Below are 21599 nucleotides of genomic sequence, written 5' to 3' on the forward strand. Positions count from 1 at the left end.
GGCGCCTTCCCCCAAAGCTGGCTCTCCCTCTGTCTGCCCCGTCAGGGCTTGAGGCTGGGCGGGGGGGAACCAGTCCCTCGTTGCATTTTCCCCGGCCAATTGGCCACCTGTGAGACATCTTTGCAGCCTCGGAGTCCTTCTCCCACTGGAGTCTAGACTGGAGCCTCCTTGACCTGTGCCCGGACCCTCCACAAGCCTCTTTTTCCTCCAGCCCCATGGGTGCAGGTGGAAGCACTTCCCGGGCCCTCCCCCAGCCGCCCCACGCCAGCTTCTCCCTGCCCTTTCCCACTGTTATTGCTTGTGTTGATTTGCATGCCATTTTGCTTGTGGTCTCCATAGCAACAACCACCAAATGGCCTAAGGATAATAGAGGGGCTCTGGGGGTGCTGGGGGAGCGCAACGATGAGGGATTTGACTTTTAAAAAATGAACACGGTGATTCCACTGCATGCTTGGCACAGGCTGGCAGCCCCTCCCCAGTCTTTCCATCGCTCAGGCCCCCTAGTGCGTCTCACCCCTGGTCCCTACCTTCTGAGGGGGAGGGGAAGCAGCATCCTGCAAGGAGCAGTGTCTCTGGCTCTAGAACAATGGAAAGAACAGAGAGAAGCAGAGGGATGGGGTGGGAGCACCCACCGAGGGCAGCCAGAACCCTGTGCAAGCGGCTCCATCTTATGATAAAAATCTCAAGTCAAAGTCTCGTCTTTTCTTCACTGCCCGTTTTGCCTCCGGTCCCGCCACTTCCTTCCACGCTTTCCAGCCTTCTTTCTGCTAAAAAAGAAAAAACAAAAAAAAACAAAAAAAAACCACAAAGCATTACTTCATGTCTTAGGGCCTAGCTGCTAGGTCCAGAATTCAGAAAAATAACCCTCTAATTCCTTACATGTGTCCAGCCCTGAGCTGTTTACAAAACGCATTCATGGCAGCAGACCTCAAGTCCCAGGGAGGCTGGAGGCAGGACTGGGGGACTGTCCTCATTTAAAGATGAGAAAGCAGAGGCTCGGGGGTGGGGGGCAGGCGGGCAGGGGTCGGGTGGAGGCGGGGCTGGCCTCCCCTAGGCCTGTGCGTCTTGCCACAGGAAGCTGGAAACCCATTCCTTATTTTGAATACTTTACATACTGCAGGGTAATTTCTCACTTCCCAGTCCCACAGCTCTGTGAGTCAAGGAGATGGACCCTGGACAGGGCTCCTGCCCCATCCCCATGCCGTCCTTGGGCTCTGCGCATGGCACTGACGGCACTCGGGAGCATGATGAGAGCGGCGGGCAGGGAGTGGAGAACGTGCTGGAAAAGAACAGAAGACAAAAACAAGCATTGCTTGGGGAGCAGAAATAAACCCATACACCGATCATTTCCTTAACAGATGCTGAAATGAGGCCCAGGGAGGCTGAGCAACTTTTTGAGCATATGTGTGAGTACATACACACAAAGGCATGCCACACACACAGTGTTTCTGTTGGGACCATAAGTCAAAAAAGGACAGACCCCACTTGACAAATGCCTTCCTCCTAGAATCCACCTGCCCATTCGGGAGACACAGATTCGATCCCCAGGTCGGGAAGGCCCCTTGGAGAAAAAAATGGCAGCCCACTGCAGTATTCTTGCCTGGAGAATCCCGTGGACAGTGGAGTCTGGTGGGCTGCAGTCCATGGGGTTGCAAAAGAGTGGAACACGACTTAGTGACAGAAGAGCACCAGTAACTGTGTCCTCAAGCCCAGCCACGCTTCGCTTAGGGCAGGGCAGGGCACACTGGCCTGCAGGCCGCATCTAGCCCTCTGTCTGTTTCTGTAAATGGTCATTGGAGCACAGTGTCTATAGTCCACGCCTGCTTTCATGCTATGACCGCAGAATCGAAGAGTTGCAGCAGAGGCTATGTTCGCAAATTCTGAAATACTATTTGTCCCTTTAATGAAGTAGACCGACTTCTAGTATAGAGGGCTGACTGCAGGAATATTATCAGGTTCATTTTTTTTTTTTTTTCATTCCTATACAGTTGGGTCACTTGTTGTCCAACCGCTGTCTGTCATTCACGATCCGGGGAGAGTCACTTATTTAAGAGACATTTCTGGAACCTCTGCTGTGTGTTGAGAACCAGAATAACCCAAGAAACACACAGAGAGGGCACAGTGTCCTGCCCTCAGAGGGCTCTCAGGATCCTGAGACTGCGACCACGGATGCAGGGTACAGTGGTGGGAGGGCGGATGCTCCATTGCAGGCTGAGCTGAGGTGGGAAGGCGGGATGCATGCGGAGTGTGAGATGCTGGTGGCATAGCCAAGTGGAGGGGAACCCAACACCGTTGCCTGCGTAAGGGTCCAGCGTGCGGAAGCCAGAGTGTGGGCTGGACACGCAGGGGTGGGGGTCATTTCTATGTGGCTGGTGTGGTCAAGAACAACAACACGCTAGGAGGTTACGCTGGGAGAAGGAAACTTTAGATGGGAAGCTCAAGGTGGGTCTTTCTGCAGCACAAGCCGTGACACACCCCACACAGCATTCGTGATAATCTTCTCAGTAACCTTCCAGGAAGCAGAGCAGAGCCTCAAAACACCTCTTAAGTCCAGAAGTCTGACTCTGAACCCCAGGTTCAGCTAAGCGAATCTGACCCCCCACAGATTTCTGCACATCCCTCCAGCACAGTCCTGGCCTCACAGAAGCGATGGTGACATGGTCACCGTGCACGTCTCTGCTCCCTGCTCCGCGAGGGTGGGGGACTGTCTCCTTCTGCTCGGCAGCACTGGGTCTCTGCACCACACCTGACACATACAGCGGGGGGCTCAGTAATTAAGCCTACACTGATTGGCAGTCTCAGTGCAGGGTGTGTGTCCATTTCTTTTCCTAAATTTCCTTAAGAATAACGTACACGGATTTAGGCTGCAATGAAAACAATCGTTAGGATGATCGCTGCAGGTACAAGGTGTGCCAGCTGCTGAAGTTTAGCCAACAGAATGTTCACTGATGTAGGTGAGGTCCCATATCTGCACCATCCAGGATGGGAGCACTGGCTGCCTGTGGCTATCAAACACTTGAAATGTAACTAGAGCAGCAGAGGAACCGCATTTGTACATTTTCTCATTGCAGCTGATTTTAAATAGCTACATGTGACCAGAGCTTTCTGCACTGGAAGGACAGCTCTGGGGGCTGTTCTCATGTGTCAGGAGCTTCTAGCAGGGGGCCTGGGTCTCCTTCCTCCAGGAAGTACCTGGAACGTGCCGGCTATGGGGACAGAAGCCCGGTCTGCTGAGTTGACAAGTGCAGGCAAGGGGAGAGTGAGTGAATTGCCCTCCAAACAGCTGGCTTTGCTCAAGGAGAATTCCCTCTCCCCAACCTCCCACCGCTCTCCCCCCACCTCCTGCCCCGAACTGGCACGTGGGCAGTGTGTTGGACACTTGGCAACTGCAACCACTCTGCTTGCCAACTCCCACCCGCCGGCCTGCCTCCCTCCTTAATTAGCTCAGGGGCAGCAACTTCATTTCCCTTTGCCAAGATCAGGAGCCAGTATCCTGGCATGTGCCAGCCCTGGTAGAGTGGAGAGGAACCAGCCGGCACAGGCTGGGCACCTCCCCCTTGTTGGGGCAGCCTCCCCATCCCACCCTCGTGGCTCCCCCAGAACCCCAGCCAAGCTCAGTCCGTGGGGCTCAGAGATTTGCATCTCAGTTAGGAGGAGGATTGTGCCTCCTCTGGGCTGTGCAGAGTGATGTCTCCATTCAGGGAAGGGGTCAGCCTGGGGGAGGGGCTGCATAGGGAAGGGATGGGAAGGGGATGGGCACCAGCTCGGGCCCTCTCCTTCTCTGTTCTGCCCTCCAGTCTCTGATGAGCGTGGATGCATCCTGCAGGAGAAGCTGAGGCTCCTCTCCAATTAATAAGAGAGGATTGATTTCTGGGTCAGGAAGATCCCCTGGAGGAGGAAATGGCAACCCACTCCAGTATTCTTGCCTGGGGAATTCCGTGGACAAGGAGCCTGGTGGGCTACAGTCCATGGGGTCACAAAGAGTCGGACACGAGCGAGAGACTAACACTTTCACTTTCTCCGTCTCTTCCTCCCTGCACTGCCTGCCTAAACCTCCACTGCCTCCATCCTGGGTCCTTCACTGAGGCATCTTGTCATGGGCACCTGCAGGGCTCACTCAAGGGGGTCGGTAGGTACACCGATTTCCAGATCCCATGCCCAGCCATTCCAGCCCCAAGATCAGGAACAGGGCCTGGGAATCTTAATCCCCAAGGTGCTCCTGCTGCTGGAGGCCCAGGGCCACTCTGAGAACCCTTGCTCTGAAACCCAGGGGGTCGGGCTGGAAGGGACCTGGGCTCAGTTCATTGGGCCCCATGGTACAGACAGGCAAACAGGAGAGGGGCGGGCCGTGGCAGACAGTTGGAAGATACATAAGAGGAAGCTAGGGCTCCCTCTCCTCTCAGAGCCAGGACAAAGGGTCCTGAGGCAGAAGCTGCCCCAGGAGGGAGTCGTGTGGCTTCCCCCACACCCCCCAGGCTGATCAGGGAGGTGAGGAGCTAGCCTGAGCCGGAGGATGGTGGACTAAAGCCCCCTCTGTGTTCCCTCCTCCGCGGGTTAAGCAGGTCTGTGCTTGTTTCCCCTCAGAGATGCTGTCGAGAGGCCAGCTGACCTCGGCCTGATCCAACCTTCAGGTGACCCTTCCTGGCCCAGGCCCTGAAAGGGACCCAGAGGTCCTGCTGTGACGGTCAGGTGCCCCCAGGGCAGGGACGGGGGAGTGTGGACAGACCGTCGGAAGAGCACGGGAGACCAGCGTGCCTCCAGAGCTCCTGCCTTCTGACCCTCCCGACACCGCTCCTCCTATGGCTGCTCTCCCCTGAAATGCCCCCGCGTGGCTGTCTGCAAATGGGGCTGAGTAAATAAACGCCAGGGAGTGCCTGGCAAGTGGAAGGCTCTCTGCTGGTTGTGAAAAGGGAGGGAGGGCAGGGATGTGGGGCGGAAGGATGGGGGGGTGGGGGAGGTAAGCGAGCGGACAGAGAAGGGAGGGAGGAAGAGAAAAAGGAAGAGAAAAAGAAAGCATTTGTAAAGTGCTGGTGGAAGAGCAGGAAAAAAAGGTACCGAGCTGGAAACTAGAAGTCTCAGCCCTCTGCTTAACTAGCAGTGTGACCTCCGCCCTCCTCCCCTGCAGATGCTCTGCCGGGGGCGGGGGGCTCTCCGCAGGCCTCGTGTGGGTGGGCAGAAGTGCCCTGATATCGGCTTTGACATCCTAGGATGGCAGCCTTCTCGCCGCCACCGGGACCTTCTCCAGAAACGGATGGGTCTGTGGCAACTGGGTTCCCTCCCAGGCTCCCTAGCGGGACTGGGAGGAAGCTGCCGCCTCCCAACCCCACGCAGGTGAGGCTCATCAATAATGACAGGGAAGGATGTCAGGCTGTGTCTGAAGCCACCCGGGGCCTAGCAGCCTGCCGCGCGCTTTGTCATAAAATATGTTGTCACCTAGGGAGGAATCATCACCGATGAAATATTTCAGGAGACAAAAACAAGAGGTGCATTGATTTTTCTGCGAGGTCAGACAACTTCTGGGAAGCCTCTTGGAACTCAGTTGTCACGGGGTCTCTCTCTGAACATCCATTTAGCCTGTGATGTCAGCGGCCTCTGACCCAGGTGGGCTCGCTTCCCTGAATACAGGCTGTTCTTTGCTGAGGCCAGCATCATCCTCTGCTCTCGCCGGACTCTGGAGAGCACGGGTGACCCAGATCCAGGGAATATTTCCTCTCTGGACTCACCCAAGGTCTGCACAGGTGGCTCCAGGACAGCCTCTGTTGATGAGCAAAGTTTGTCATTAGTGAAGTTAATGGCTCGTGCAGAAGCACCTGCAGGGCTCCCCGACCGCCACCCCCATCTACAAAGCTGAAACCAGAGCACTGTAACATGCAAGATAGTAACGGAACAGCTGAGACTAGGTGAGGCCAACAGATCAGGAGAAAATGGCCACTGAAAAGACAGTTTCTGACTCATGGTTCCCAAGAGGGGGGCCACACCAGGCCTTGCAGGGCCACATGGGGAAGCACCAGAGGCAGCGAGGAGAAACGTGGGTAAGAGCCTGGCTGGGGGTTTCTGTGGGAATGTATGGGCAAGGCAGGGTGAGCAAGCTAAGGGTTGGATAGCTTGAGTAATTTTTGGAGGCTCTGGGGCTTAGGGGCTTCCCCTGGTCGTCTGGTCCCTGGCCCTGGGGTGATTAGGGCAGGTTGTTAGGAGCCCAGAGGGTGAGAGCCCTGTAGAGGAGGTGGGTGGTGCTGTGGACTCTGCATTAATTTGTTTGTATATAAAAAGCACATTCGGGTGAGTTGTTTGCAATCTCTAGGAATCGGCTCACCCTGGAAGGATGTCTCTCCAGTATCAGCAAAGACCCAGATGTCAAAGTATCAGAAATCTAGCCAATAAAAGACATGGTTAATACACAGAGCTGAAGTGGCTTTCCCCTATTTGCAGATGGAAATAGGGATTTATACAATATGGTGGAGACCTAAGCAGAGTTTCTAACATTTTGTCACAACTGGTCCCTTTCAAGAACAGGGTGGAGGCTATAGGCAGGAGCTATCCAGTATGATACTCACAAGGAACATGTGGCATGCGACTAGTCAAAAATGTTATGTGCCATGTGTGCAGAATACACGCTAGATTTGGAACACCCAGTATGAATCGAGGATTGAAAATATTTCATTATCTGTTTTTATGTTGATTAAATATTGACATGATAATATATAGAATAATTGGGTTAAATAAAATATACCAATACATTTCATTTTACTTGTTTCTTTTCACCATATCTACTAGAAAGTGGAAAAGGACTTAAAAGTGGCTCAAATTCTATTTCCATTGAACAACACTGCCCTCAGCCTCCCTAGGGGACTAGACCCCAGTACACACAACACAGTCAAAATATAGTATTGAGAGATGTAATCCCAGGATCTGGTTTACTCTCCCAAGTCTACTGTCTTTCCAGAGTCAAAAGGACCCAGGAGAAGGAGTCAACCCAACATCATGTCTTTTATTGCCTGCCAGGTTACTCTGTCCGTGGGATTTTCCTGGCAAAAATACTAGAGTGGGTTGCCATGCCCTCCTCCAGGGGATCTTCCTGACCTCGAGACCAAACCCTCTTCGGCATTGCAGTTGGATTCTTTACCTGCTAAGCCACTGCGGAAGGCCCTGTGAGTCCTTGTGCAGTGGTAATTGGTCACTTTAAGAATACGGCCAGAGGGACTTTCTGGTGGTCCAGTGGCTAAGACTCAGCACTCCCAGTGAAGGGGGTCCGGGTTTGATCCCTGGTCAGGGAACTATTACTGGGTCCTACGTGCCACAACTAAAGATGGCAGAGCCCTGTGGCAACTAAGACTCAAAGCAGACAAATAAATAAATAAAATGCATATTAAAAAAAAGTAAGCCCAAACCCTGAGCTCTGGTTCTATGGCTGCCACTGACCAGCTGCTGGACCTGGAACAAGTTACTCAACCTCAGCCAACTCTTGGTTAAATGACAATGATAAGCCCTCTGTGGTATAAGGTAGACTTTGTCTTGGTCTTTGTCCCCAGTTCCCAGCACAGAACTTCAAAAACTCTTAGAATTTTCTGAGTGAAAGAAGAGTCTCTGTTGCTAGTGAGATGACCCATGGCAAGTTCTAGATGGCTTCAAGATGGGGACTGGTCACCAGAAAATCAACCACATAATTAGAGGGTTGAAACTTCGGACCCCTCTCTTTTCCAAGGGAGGGGACGCTGGAGATTGAGTTCAATCCTGCAATCAGTGATGTAATCCACCACATGTGTGTAATGAAATCCAATAAAAACTCTGGACTCGAAGCTTTTATTTATTCTGGACATTAATCCCTTATCAGATACATGGTTTGCAAAAATTTTCTTCCATTCTGTACTTTTTTACTCTGTAAATAGCATCTTTTGATACCCCAGCGCTTTCAATTTTCATGAAGTTCAGAAGTCCAACTTGTCTACTTCTCCTTTTGCTGTCCATGCCTCTGCCATCGTAAGAAATCATTGCCAAATTCAAAGCCACGGAGTTTTTACCCTATGCTTTCTTGTAAGGGTTTTATAGTTTTAGCTTAGCTTTTGGATCTCCGATCCATTTTGAGTTAATTGTTGTATATGGCGTTAGAACTGACATTGGCCTTGACAATCTTGTCAAGATCGTTTGTGTGTGTGTGTGTGTCTATTTCTAGGGTCTCTGCTCTATTCTATTGGCCTAAATGTCTGTCTGTATGTCAGCATGCTGTTTTGATCACTGTAGCTTTGTAAAGTGAGTTTTGAAGCTACTGGTACTTGCTGGTTGGTGAACACAAGGCCACACCAGGAGAACGATGCCTCCTGATTCCACAGAGGCTGGGAAGTTGTGTGTCCAGTACTCTCCCAGATCTTGCCCTGTATGTAGCCTTTATAATAAAACTGTAATAAAAAAAAAAAAATACAGCACTGTCCTGAGTTCTATGCGTCATGTTAGAGAATTGCCAAACCTGAGGCGGCCATAAGATAAAGCCATCTGGTCGGAAATGAGGGTGGCCTGCGGACCCCTGGCTGGCCTCCGACATGGGAGAAGCCTTGTGAAGGACTCAGTCCTTATTTTGTGGAGTCTGACAATAACTTGGCACGAGTCATGTCACACTTGAGTTAGTCCATCCAGCTGGGATGGAAACAAAATACTCCTGATGAAGTGTTGCAAAGATTAAGTGGAGTAATAAGTGTAAAAAGTCAGCCCTGTGCCCTGCCCACACCAAGAACTTTTGCACATGGCAGCTCTTACGTTTGATTGTTTTAACAAAGTCTTCTGTTTCTGCCAATGGATGGAAGGCTGAACAGTAAGGCCAGTCCTGGCTTCTAAACGGCCACAGAGCCTCGAGGGGACCGTGTCACCTCTTAGTCCTCTGTTTCCTTGGCTGTGGCATGGAGATACCGGACAAAATCACTTCTAAGCTCCCCCCGGGCTCCAAAATCTATGAACAGGCAAGCCAAATTTTACCGCCAAGTGTGCTTTTAAATCTCAGAAATATAACATTCTATGGTACTCTGGGCTTCCTCATTAATAAAGAATTTCAGTTCAAGAAAGAGATCCGTTGTCATGGGCAACCATAATTGAACGGCAGTATGCTCACCCCTTCTGTAGCTGATGCTGATGCTCAAACCCCATGGGAGGCCAAAGCATGGCCGTCCTCCAGGTTGAGAAGCCCCCAGATTGCAGGCAAAGCACCTGGAAAATCCAATGTTCCGGAGGGAGCTCCCTGCTTACAGGGGGAAGTGTCTGTTCTCCCAAACTGGAGATAACGAGGCACCCACGCAGCGGGACTGGAGCCTGGCTCTTCGGGGGCTCATAATGATGTCCACTGGGGGGCTAGCATGATTTTAAAACACCGTGCAAATCAACCAAGACTGAATTGGTCTCTGCTGAGTGTGTTAAATGTGCTTCATCGCATTCTGATCCTTTTAAGCCCGTAACTGTGAGCCATTCAGATGCAGGAGGCCTGCGTGACCCTGTGAAGTGCTGTCTCTCAGGGTCACTCCAAGCACCGGCTCCTCACCCTCCCGTTTCCTGCCACCCACACGGCAGACCTGCCGCTTGCTGTCCTCTGACTCCCCTGGGCTAATGCCTCTAAGTCTTCTTTGCTTCAGACTCAGGCTCAAGCTTTATATGGTGTCCACTTTCCTGCACAGCTGACCTGGGGTGTCACACTCCTCACTGTGGAAGAGTGGGTGACCATCAGGCAGTGGGGCCTCCCTCCATCCCAGAAGGTGTAGTGGGGATGGGATAGTGCTTGTGCCTGCTGGTGACTCTCCTGGCTCCTCCAAACCACATGGATGCAAATTCACACTGTGTTCATGCTCCAAGGATCTGATGCATCTTCTGCAAAAAGAAAAAAAAGAACACTTTGCTTACCAATGAGGAAGGGGCTGGAATGGCCTGGCCCCAGCTCATGTCTTCTATGTGGGCAGGCGTGCATTCCTGAGTCCCCAAGTCCATCTTCAGGTCCAGGGACTCACTGGAAAATCTCACAGAACTCAGCAAAGCCGTTGGATTCCCATGAGCACAGTCCATCCCAGGGAGAGGACACAGATAAACGTCAGAAGTGGAAAGAGGCGCCCAGGGCAGCATCCAGGTGAGACCAGGCCTGAGTGTCCAGATTCCTCTCCCAGTAGAGTCCTGTGGAAGGCCTCCAATCCTTTCAGAACCATGTTCGACAGTGCTCACCAAGTGGGGATGCTCACCTGAGCCCCGGGGTCCAGAGGATTCACTGGGAACGACCACATAGACATCAATGACCAGGTACATGGTTGACCTTTGTCTGCATCCCCCCAAGAGGTCAAACTCATAGAGCATTGGCCCGAGAACACCTCCCTAAACCACACTGTCAGCACAGACTATCCAGTGTGGTCCAAGGCCCCCAGGTAAACAAAGACCCTCCCAACAGCTTTGTGGGAAATGAGTGATGGCTCTTGTCTCCAGGCGCCAGACGGCTCCCAAAGGTTACATTACTTGCCCAGGGCCTCACAGATACTACACAGTCAACTCTGATGCTCCTTCTAAAGATCCCCTCCCTCCCCTTAGCTTCTAGGCATCTCTCTGCCCCCAGCCCGCAAAGCCCCTTCCCCTCTTTCTCTGTCCTCACCCTCCCTCCATAGAGAATTTAATCATTCCAGCCTCCTCCACCCGCAAGATTAGACCTCTCGAGAGCTGACGCTGCACTTCCCTGCCTGTGCTCAGCGGTATCACGTTGGCAGTGAGGGTATTTACATCATGGACCTTGACAAAGGCCCAGTGTCCTCCCCCCTGCCCCAACCCCTGTGTCCAGTTCCCTTTACTCCACCCCATCCTCCACCGCCAGCTGGCTCTGGTCAGAACCTGGAGCTTTTTGTCTCTTGGTGGAGTCCCTCAGAGTAAGGGCTGGGCCAGACTGTGTCTGGAAAGGTGGGTCTGCCGGCTGGAGGCGCAAAGAGCCTCCCTGGGAAGGGGAGGGAGGCAGGAGCCAGGAGTTTAACCGTGATGAGCCCTCCAGCTCATCTTCTCCCGGTCAAGCCTCCTTCACAGCCTCCTTGTAAATGCCAGTCAAACCTTACGATTTTCCTCTCTCATTATTCAGCGAGGAGGAGGTAGATTAAAAATACATGATGGCATCCTCCAGGTTGGATCGCTCAGCGTGGCAAGGGTGTTTATCAAGGGTCCTTGTTCCCGCTTCAATGGCTGGGGTGTAAGGCCAGGCCCCTCTCCCTCCTGGCCCCCTCGGCCTCCCTGGACCTCATGCCAGCATCTGCCGTCTGGGAAACGAAGGTGCAGCTCCTGCCAACAGAGGCAAGGCCTTTGTGCTTTATTGAAAGAGACGGGGTTTATTTTCATTTTCTTTTGCCTCCTATGCTTTGAGGTTCCCTAAAGCTAGGGGATTCGGGAATAAGAAGAGAAATCAGATCCCCCATCAGAGTGGCTTTCTGGCTAATTGACTCGGCCAGGATTAGCTGTGCATCCTTTCCTGCTTTGAAATCTGCTTTCTCATTAAGCCTTATTGATCCTCAGGTAGGACAATTCCCAGCTCCTCTACCTTTTTATTTTAGGGACACTTCTAGAAATCTCATTCTTCCTTCCAACAGGGATTCTGTGCAGGGGGGCAGGCGATGCCTCAGGACGGCCCAGCCACATTGGCTCTGTTCCCATCTTGGGCTCACCTTTGCCCCCAGCCCCTGCTCAGGCCTCCCTGACCTATGGACCCGGCATGGCTTTGCCCAGAAGGCACCAGGAGGTGGAGAAAAGACCTTTTGTGCACCAGGCAGGGGGCTCCTGGAGAAGGTGCGGGAGAGTGGGCTGTTCTAGAACAGGGTTTCAGGATCATATATCCTTCTACCCATCAATGTGCTGGAGCCACTCACACAGACTTGGAAGAGCCAGTTCGGCATGTCTCTCTCCAATTCCATGTTTAATGACATCATGATGGCAGTTTGCAGTGGGCCGAGGTGGGAGTAATTACACCACAGAAATTGGCAGACACCACCCCCCCCTACCCCGAGGCTTGTGTGTTTCCAGAGAGCCAGTTGTTGGGCATTGACCAGCATGCCGCCTCACTCCTGCGCATTGCTTCTCCCCACCCTGGGGCATAACCCACCTGCCAGACACATCTGCATGGAAGCAACAGGGTAGGATGACTGGAGATGAGCTGGAGCTGGAGCCAGGAAAGGCCTGCGGGTGCGTCTGCTTCTCTAGGCAACAGAGCTGGGACTTAAACACTCCTGACCGGTAAACAGGCTTCTCTGTTCACCCGAACTGATGTGGACAGGGTCTCCAGAGTAAGGCTACATTACAACCTCACCCCCAGTGCCCTGCAGAGGCCCCCAGGAGAGAGACAGAAGAGAGAGGTGAGGTCACAGACAGAGGGGTCTCCCGTCTTTGACCACAGATTTTGGACTGTCTTCATTCCCCAGGAGGAGGGTTTTGGAGCAGTGAAGTAGGGATGCCCGGTGCTGCAGTTTCCACCTGGGAGCACAGATAAAGAATTCAGGAATTTTTAGTCCCAGTTTGGTCTTGCCCATCTTGGGAAGCTGGGAGAGGTCCCAGCAGAGGAGATCAGGACATGCCCAGAAAGCAGACCAGGACAGAAAGTCAAGTAGGCATCAAGGCCCCAGAAGGAGCAGGTCTCTATCCCCTCTGGCCACGCTGACCCGTGGATCACCCCAGAGCCATGAATTGCTTATGGCTCCTGGGACACAGTGGCCCAGATGGGAGACCTGCCCCAGTCCATCCCAGTTAAATGGAGGTTCTGGACTGGCTCCCAGGAGGAAACAGCACCCCCATGCGGGTGAATCCTCCAACCTTCTCTGCCTGTCCCGCTTCAAATCAAAGGGGCCCTGAAGTTCGAGTACGGTGGGCAGCACACTGCCTCTTTTGAACCAGAGACTCTGACTCTGCTCAAGGGATATTTCCGATTGCCTCCAGCCTCCCCCCAAGCTAAAAAAAAAAAATTATATGCTTTCTCTCTTTGCTAAATTACCACATTCTCAGATGGGTGCTGAGGGTGTCCCTGCCGGAAAGCCCAAATGTCAACCCTCTTTGCAAACTCTGAGCCCCATAATTAGTTTGGAAATACTGAGTGAAGAGCTCAAAAGGCTTCGGGGGGATTAGTGTCAAATACCGAGTCCCCTTGATGGCATGTGGGCACAGGTGGTGGCAGGCACTGTTCTTGTCAGCCCCCAGCACAGAAATGTCATTAGGATTCAGATTCCGACGCGCGGGTTCCAAGCCCTAGAGTGGCCCATGGAGCCAACGGATGCCGCGGGCATCTTCCAGCTACACCCTCTCTTTTCCTGGGAGGGCCTGGAACAGCACCAAAGTCTGAGACTCACCCAGTGCCAGGGCAGGCCACACCTCCACCTGCCTCTGAGTGGCACTGGGCAGGAATTTCCTTTGCTCAAAGAGTATTCCCTGAATTGAGTGGCTGTAAGCAACTCAAGGCCAAATTCTTTCTCCTCTTCCTATGCCAGGGTCCATGCATGCCAGAGAACAGCGGTCATTCAGGTCAGAGGCAAATCAAGTCACCATTTGGAGCCTTGGTTTGTGAAATGAGACAACTTCCAGTGAGTCATGAGAATGAGATGATTCCTTCAGGTCAGTTCAGTTCAGTCGCTCAGTCGTGTCCAACTCTTTGTGACTCCACGAACTGCAGCATGCCAGGCCTCCCTGTCTATTACCAACCCCCAGAGTTTACTCAAACTCATGTCCATCAAGTCAGTGATGCCATCCAACCATCTCATCCTCTGTCATCCCCTTCTCTTCCTGCCTTCAATCTTTCCCAGCATCAGTGTCTTTCCCAAGGAGTCAGTTCTTTGCATCAGGTGGCCAAAGTCTTGGAGTTTCAGCTTCAGCATCAGTCCTTCCAATGAATATTCAGAACTGATTTCCTTTAGGATTGGCTGGTTGGATCTCCTTGCAGTCCAAGGGACTCTCAAGAGTCTTCTCCAATACCACAGTTCAAAAGCATCAATTCTTCGGCGCTCAGCTTTCTTTATAGTGCAACTCTCACAATATTGTAAAGTAATTAGCCTCCAATTAAAATAAATAAATTTATATTAAAAAAAAATAGTACAACTCTCACATCCATACCTTCACTACTGGAAAAACTATAGCTTTAACTAAGCAGACCTTTGTTGGCAAAGTAACGTCTCTGCTTTTCAATATGCTGTCTAGGTTGGTCATAGCTTTTCTTCCAAGGAGCAAGCATCTTTTAATTTCATGGCTGCAGTCACCATCATGATTCCTTAGACCTCCCAAATCACCCAAGCAAAATGGATCCTAGAATAGATTTTTCCTGACATCCCATGCTGAGTCATCCCAAGAGTCTATGAGTCACTCCATGATCCCTCAGGGTGGGTGGTCTCTCTCTGCAGCAAGTAATAAATCCAACTTATTCAGCTGCAAGTGTATTCTGGTGGTCTTTGGCTGGAAGACATGGAGCTTAGCTGCATTTCAAGTGTTCAATAATCAATGTGGCTAGTGGCTACCATACAGCACAGATATAGAACAATTCCATCACTGCAGAAAGTGACTGGGCAGCACTTGTTCACAATATCTGATTCCAAATTCCTGTTCTGCAGGTAACCAGCTGTGTGAGTTTGACTCATCTTGAATCCTCTCTAAGCTTCATTTTCCTCACCTGTAAAATGGCAATAACAATCATGATTATGAGGATTAAGTGAGATAACACGTGCCGAGCATCTGACATTATGCCTGCCATGGTGGTTTAAAAATATGTCCTCAGATTCTTTGATACCCCTCACTTCAAGAGTAGAGTTTAATTTCTCTCTTCTTGATTGTGGCTTGAACTTAGTGACTCACTTTGGTTTTGGTTTTTGTTGTTTTTTTTTTTTTTGGCTGCCTGCATGGCTTGTAGGATCTTAGTTCCCCAACCAGGGATCGAATCTGGGTCCCTGGCAGGGAGAATGCCAAGTCCTAACCACTGGACCACCAGGGAATTCCCTAGTATCTCCCTTCTAATGAATACAGTATGGAAGAGGTAACAGTGGGTCACTTGCAAACCCTTATCATAAAAGGATTGTGGCTTCCTCCTTGTCCTTGTCTTAAATCACTCACCCTGGGGCAGCTAGCTGTCATGTTGTTAGGACTCTCAAGAGGCTCTCTAGAGAGGTCCACACAGTGAGGAACTGAGGCCTCCAACCAACAGCCGTGTGCTCTCAGGAGCAGCTCCTTCTGCCCCCATTAAAGCTTTTGCTGATGCAGCCTTGGCTGACAGCTGGACCACGTCCTCATGCAGAATCCTGGACCAGGATTTTTCTGCTCAAAGGAATCTGCTCTCAGATTCCTGATCCCCCAGAAACTGTGCGAGATAATAAATATTTTTTATTTAAAGCCACTAAGGTTTGAGATAATCTGTTACCCAGCAGTAGATAACTAATACACATGGCCTATGGTGGTGCTTGACTCATGTTAGCCATTCATTCTAGCCAACTGGTCATAGAGTTGGCCTACAGGGAAAGAGCCCAGGTCAGCTAGTTCCAGCGGAACAGTCTACCCAATCCTCCTCCTTATTATAAATGAAGAAATTGGTCCTCAGGCCTTAGATGTCAATCTGTGAGTATGGTCAATACAGCCACTCTAAGTGTGGTCAGGCAAGAAATGAGTGGATGCTGGCAAGTGGGGGATCTGGGTGTCCAGGACCAGCTCTCCTTAGGGGGCTCCTTCCAGCCCCAGACGGCCTTTCCATCAGGAACTCAATGTCTCCCTGTGTCCACACTGCAGCCCTGAGCCTGTAGGAGGCTACCCAGGAGCATGTGAGTGAATTCACACTTTGCGAGAAGAGGAGCTATGAGGCTGGAAGGGGAGAGAGAGGCCCAGTGCTCCCCAGCTTTGGCACTAGCCCTTCCTTAGCTCTGTCCTGCCAGAATTTCACTCACCCCAGGCCAGTCTCGGGCCTCATCATCTATGCGCCCCCCACTATGTGGGGCATCACCAAGTCTGGGGAGATGGGCAATCAGAGACCACGTGCCCTGCCCCACATCACTCAGGGACCTCTATGGCTCAGAACGGGCAGAATATCCTCAGTTCTCTCTCTGAGTCCAGTGCCTGGGGAGGGAGGGTGATCCTGCCAGCAAGCACTTAACAAATTGGCCTGAAATGCCCCATCCCTGGCTCCCAGACCTCCAGACGCCCAGAGAGAGTGAAGAGCAGAAAGCCCAGAACACAGGCAAGTGAGCTAATTGAAGGTTGAACTCGGCCCTCAAAGGCAGAGAGCATCCTCTCGGGTGAGTGCACAGTCTAGAGGCTGCTGCCTCCACCAGCCCCCCTCCCCTAATGGCTATGCAAAGCAGGGGGCCCCCTCTTTTTCTGAGTAAGTGAAAGTAAGCTGTCTACACCGGGGTTAACAATATATATTTATGAGATGTTGCCAGCTGCTTCTCTGTTTTCGCATGTGTTTGTTAATGAAAGGTAACCTGAGGGTCAGGTTATTATGTAAATAATGGCTGGGAGGGTGGAGGTGGTGCCCCTCACCCCCACACCCCCCATGAGTCCTCTCTCTATAGCTTTCAGGAGGCACTAATGAATATTGGATCTTGTCATTTGCTGGGCACTCAGGCCTCTCTCCTGAGCAGAAGGATGGAAAAGACAGGCTTATCTCCATTTGGGCTCAAACCAGCCACTTCTCCCTCTGCTCCCGCAGGACCACAGGGAATTCAAATTCTTCTGACCCCTCCTCCCCACCCACCAGGCTCCCACATCCCCGTGCAGGCTGCAGGGAGCGCTGGCTGCAGGGCCTTGTGGCTGCTTGTGGTGTGCAGTGTGAAAAATCACAAACCATCTTCACTGCGCGGGTCCTGAAACCATCAGCCTAGGCCTCCCTGGAAAACTAGAAAGACAAAGGTTCTCCAAGAAGCTGTGGCATCTAGGGTTCCAGGCGGGAGGCTGAACCCAAGGGGGTGGACAGAGGTGGGCAGGGGGGCAGGTGAAGGCCCCAGAACCTGCTGGAAGCTGGGCCTGGTGATGGGAGTAGGCCCTGGATGCCCGAAGCCCACCCTAAGGAGGGACAGCCAGTCTCCCTGCCTAGCATCCCACAGCCAGGAACAGCAGCGCAATGCCAGGCCTTGCGGAGGGAAGGGACGTCCGTGCTTGTTTGGTGGGGGCAGAGACACAAGCCGGGCGTCCAGGAGAAGCTGTGCAGAGGAGATTGACATGTCAGGGAGGTGGGCCCACTGGCCTTCGAGGGCTCCCGTCATCTCCTAGCAGACTGGAGGCAGTTAGCCTGGCTGGTAATTTTCCAGCCATGGAGCTGGAGGAGGCAGCTGGCCCTGCCGGCCAAGGGGCCTTCCTGCCCAGCCCTGCCCTGCCCTCGCATTGCCTGTGCGGAGCTCATTCAGGGCTCTGGGTGATGGATCGGTGCCACCGGGTGTCTCTGCCAACGAGATGCTACGTCTCCCCAGAACTCCCTGGGTAAATAAAAGCCGAATATCAATAATGTGCCTGCACTGCTCTCCGGCTCTGCCTCTGACTAGAGAGAACACGCTGCAATGGTTGATTAAAAATAAATAAAATTAGGCGATCCTAGCTCCTCCAAACAGAAAGACAGGGCTCCCCTCTCTCTGCACCGCTGAGATAAAACAGTCAGCACGCTGGGAGCTCTGGGAGGCGGCGGGCGCTGGCTGCACGGTTGCTGGTATGATTTACATGCACGCAGGCCTGGAGCAGAGAGAGGCATTTTTAACCTGTAATTGTCATGGAGATGGGGTCCTTGAGAATCAGAGAACCATCTCTCCAGAGAAAAATGGGTGCTCCAGTCTCTTCTGCCAGGAGCAGGGGTGACAGAAGCAGGTATTTCGGGGTGGCTTACAGGGACCGCCCAGGGAGACCAGGATGTCAGGGACACAAATGAGCCCGGTCTGGCCTTCCTCTGTCCCTTCTTGAACCTGGTGACAAGCACACCTTCACCACCACACCCTCCACCCCGGCCTCCAAGACTGGAAGCCCCTCCACCTCCGCTTTCCCCAAAGTTGGGTAGGGGACACCTCACCTTTCCAAGCAGGTGCCTGGCTCTCCTGGGTGGCCGTGGTCACCGCTGAGATGGAGACACCCAAAGGGAGCAGCTTCCTTCTTGTGTGAAGCAGTTTACCTTCAACGTGAAGGTAAAACAGTCCTGACGGCTGACGTTTATCAACTTTGCCGCATTCCTGTCTTTAACCCTCGCCACCAACCCTAATGCAGGCCCTGGGGGCTCGGCCACTTGGCAGTGAGGGGGTCAGCTTTGGGCATGTCCAGGATCCAGGGCTGACAAGCAGGAAAGGGGCTTCTGGACTCATACCTGTCTTTCACCAAAGACTGTGCTTGAGACCAGCCAGGCTGCAAGCTCCAAGAAAGGGGCTGAGGATCCAGCAGACGCCCAATCAATGCTCTTGAACGAGGTATTTCATATCCAGCCGCTGCATGGGCTGTGTCAGCAAGCGTCCTGCTCTAGATGACATGCCATCCACTCTGCTTCATTTCCACCTCGTGGCTGCTGATCCTGGCTCCATGTCCCCTCGTCCTTGGGAAGGTCTGCTTCTTCCCTGCAACATGCCGTGTGGGCTCGGACAGGGCCCTCTGCCTGGCTTGGGGTCTCAGCCTTCCCATCTGTAAGATGAACAGGCTGTATTACGCAGAGTGAAAGGAGCCAGATACTAAGGGTCACACTGTGTACAGCTCCATTTATATGAAGTGCTTGAACAGGCACCTTGGTAGACAAAGGAAGCAGACACAAGTGTGCAAAGGCTGGGAGTGGGGGTGCGCAGAGGGGATAGGGAGTGACCGCTAATGGGTACAGGGTCTCCCTCTAGGGGGATGGAAACGCTTTGGAACTATTTGAAGAGAATGGATATACAACACCATGAATGTTCTAAATGCCACTGAATTGTGTACCTTAAAATGGTTCATTTTCGGGACTTCCCCGGTAGTTCAGTGGTTAAGACTCCGCACTTCCAGTGCAAGGGGCATGGGTTCCATCCCTGGTCACGGAACTAAGATCCGCAAAGCCACGAGGCATGGCCAAAAATAAATAAAGCAATTTCTGGATACCGCCAGAAATGGTTAATTTTCTGGTATGTGATTTTTACTTCTGTATAAGAAAAAAGAGGGGGGCTTGAGGGAGACAGTCCTTTGAGCCCCTCCCAAGTATAGTCTTCCATGTTCTATTATTTTGTGTGGGCCTGTCCCTGCTCCCCTTCCTTGGCCTTTACTCCTCGAAATCCTAACGGTTCCCTACTGGAACAACTGATCCTAACGCCCCAGTTACAGAGGCTGGGGGTTCCACCCGTACGCATCAAGGTCAGAAGATCCACGACTCAAGGTAAAGGCGGGCCAGGGGGAGGACACGCTCCAGAATGTCAGGGAGGTGGTGCTGTGACAACATCGTGAAATGAAGGGTGCTTCAACTGCTGGGCAGTGTGGCATCTGGGAGGGGTCAGGGCAGGTTTGAGGGGCTGTGTGTGCAGCTGAAAAGCAGGAGAAGCCTTTAGGACTGAGGGATGGGGGCCCCAAGCAAGGGGCAGGTACAAAAGGGGAAGCCACAACAGATACTCAGACTGGCTGGAGCCTGGGGAGGGAGGTCAAAAACACCCTAAACGTTGTGGTTCTTTCTATCGCACCCGGGATCCTTTGTGGAAAAGCGTGACGTTTTCCTTAAAAGTTTCATGCTCTGCCCCTAGGCAGCCCTGGTTCCCTCAGTGGACGTCCGTGCATTAGGGACACACTTCTTGGATGGACATTTACATCCTGTTATTTGTCCAGAGATGGTTCACGGAAGGAGCTCATGGCACTTTTCTCCTGTGACCCAGACGTTCAGACACGGGAAATGTATCCTCATCCAGCCCCAGTTTCCCTTTAAAATAGGTTAGTAGCGTGTGGGCAAGGAGCTGGTGCTCCACCCTGCAGTCTTCATCCCAGATGCCTCTGGAGCCAGGACGGGGAGGGGTCTGTGAGCCTCGGTGAAGGTCAGGGGCACTCACTCTGCCCACTACACCCGCCCGCACCCGTCCAGCCACCCAGGGGGCTGTGCTGTGGGTTCTGATTGTTCTAAGATGCCCATTGTCCTTTTCTTCTCTGACGAGAGCAACACAGAGAGCAGCAGACAATTTAGATCTTATAGAAAAACACGAAGAAGAAAAGTAAAATCCCCTCCGGTCCCACCCTTGAGCACTTTGGGGAGCATCCCTACTGCCAGATGTCATCGCCTTCACAGGCATACAAAGAACCCCTGTGTATAGGGATTTCCAAGGGCCCCACCCCCACCCCCACAGCTCATCCCCAGGGAACAGCCAGCTGAGAGACCTGGTTTCCACCTTTTTCCAGAAACATCCATAAGTTTTCAACTCCACTGTTTCGTCTCGGGGGAGCCTAGATGGGACGAGGTGCCGTCTCCCACAGGTCTGAGGAAGGCACAGATGAGGCAGGACGACTTATGAATAATCAGCCTGACGGCTCCCCACTCCCCCTTCTTCTGTTTTACATGGAAACAGACACAGCTTCCTGGGCTTGAAATTAGATCTGCCAGGGCCTCTCAGAAAGCACAGGTGAGCAGGGACTCAGGCACCATAAATAATGAGCAGAAGAGGGATTTGCTGATGATGGAGAGCCCTTCGAAGAAGAAAAACAGCAAAAACCAGAAGGAACCTGCGTCTGCCCAGCAATACAGATGATCAGGGTAAGTGGAGTGGACATGTCATTAACATCTCCTTGGCAAAATAATTACATGCGAAGGGAACCCATCAGCAAAAATGAAAGCCAGGTAAGAGCTTTGCCATGCACGGTTTCCGAAAGTGTTGTGGGTTTCCCAAATCCACCAGTGTTGTGCTCTGATTCCTGGGCAGACCGTGAGAAGGGATGGGATGTACTGAGGGTTCCGCCCCAGCGGGGGAACCAACAGCATGACCTTGGTAATGGAGAGACCTGTGTGCTTTGGGACTAGTTACTGAACTTCTCTGAGCATCGGTTTACTCATCTGTGTGTTTACCCCAAAGTGTTGTGAGCATCGGAAATTGCCCTGGGCATTTGGCTGGAAGGAATGAAAAGCTTGAAAGGGGTACCTCTACCAACAAGAACCATGATATAAAGGTTTTCTTTTTTTTATAACCTGCTTTGAAGGAGCCCAAAATCCTGCCATGCGTATTGCTGACATCCATGACCTTCCATTGCCACACAGTTCACAGCCTGCCGGGCCATGTTCGACACCAAAGACCAAACATGCCAGGCCCTCTCAGGGTGTGTCCAGGGCTATGGGGAGGATGCCCCTTGCTTTTCTACTGATTTATTTGCCCAGAGTCTGCACTGGGCTCAGAATGGGCCCCCCCCTTTCTCTCATGCTATTCCATCCTCCATAAATTAACATTTTCTCTCCTTTTGTCTGCCCCAAAACTGAACAAACTTCAAAACCAGTATATATTTCATCTGCGCAGTGAAGTCTTCTTTGCTGCCAACCATCCAGGGAGGTGGATGGCATTTCTAGGCCTCCATGTCCTCCCCACTTGCTGAAAGTGTGCATTATAACTGTGAGAGCAAGAATGCAATTTCTGTGAAGACAGGGGCCATGGCCAAGCCATCATTCTCACCCCAACACCCAGCACCATCCTGACACATGAGCCAAGCTT

At 52.2% G+C, this 21599-nt stretch overlaps 1 non-coding gene across 1 annotated transcript; it reads right to left on the reverse strand.

Annotated features, from left to right (window-relative positions):
* Nucleotides 1-14874: 14874 nt before the first annotated feature.
* On the reverse strand, nt 14875-14947 carry TRNAE-CUC (transfer RNA glutamic acid (anticodon CUC)). Its single transcript has one exon. It is a non-coding gene; the product is annotated as a tRNA-Glu (tRNA).
* Between the last annotated feature and the right edge of the window lie 6652 nt (nt 14948-21599).

Source organism: Bos grunniens, chromosome 19 (assembly GCF_055505025.1).
Source record: "Bos grunniens cultivar Pamir isolate PY7600 chromosome 19, Bosgru_T2T1.0, whole genome shotgun sequence".
NCBI classification, from domain to species: domain Eukaryota; kingdom Metazoa; phylum Chordata; class Mammalia; order Artiodactyla; family Bovidae; genus Bos; species Bos grunniens.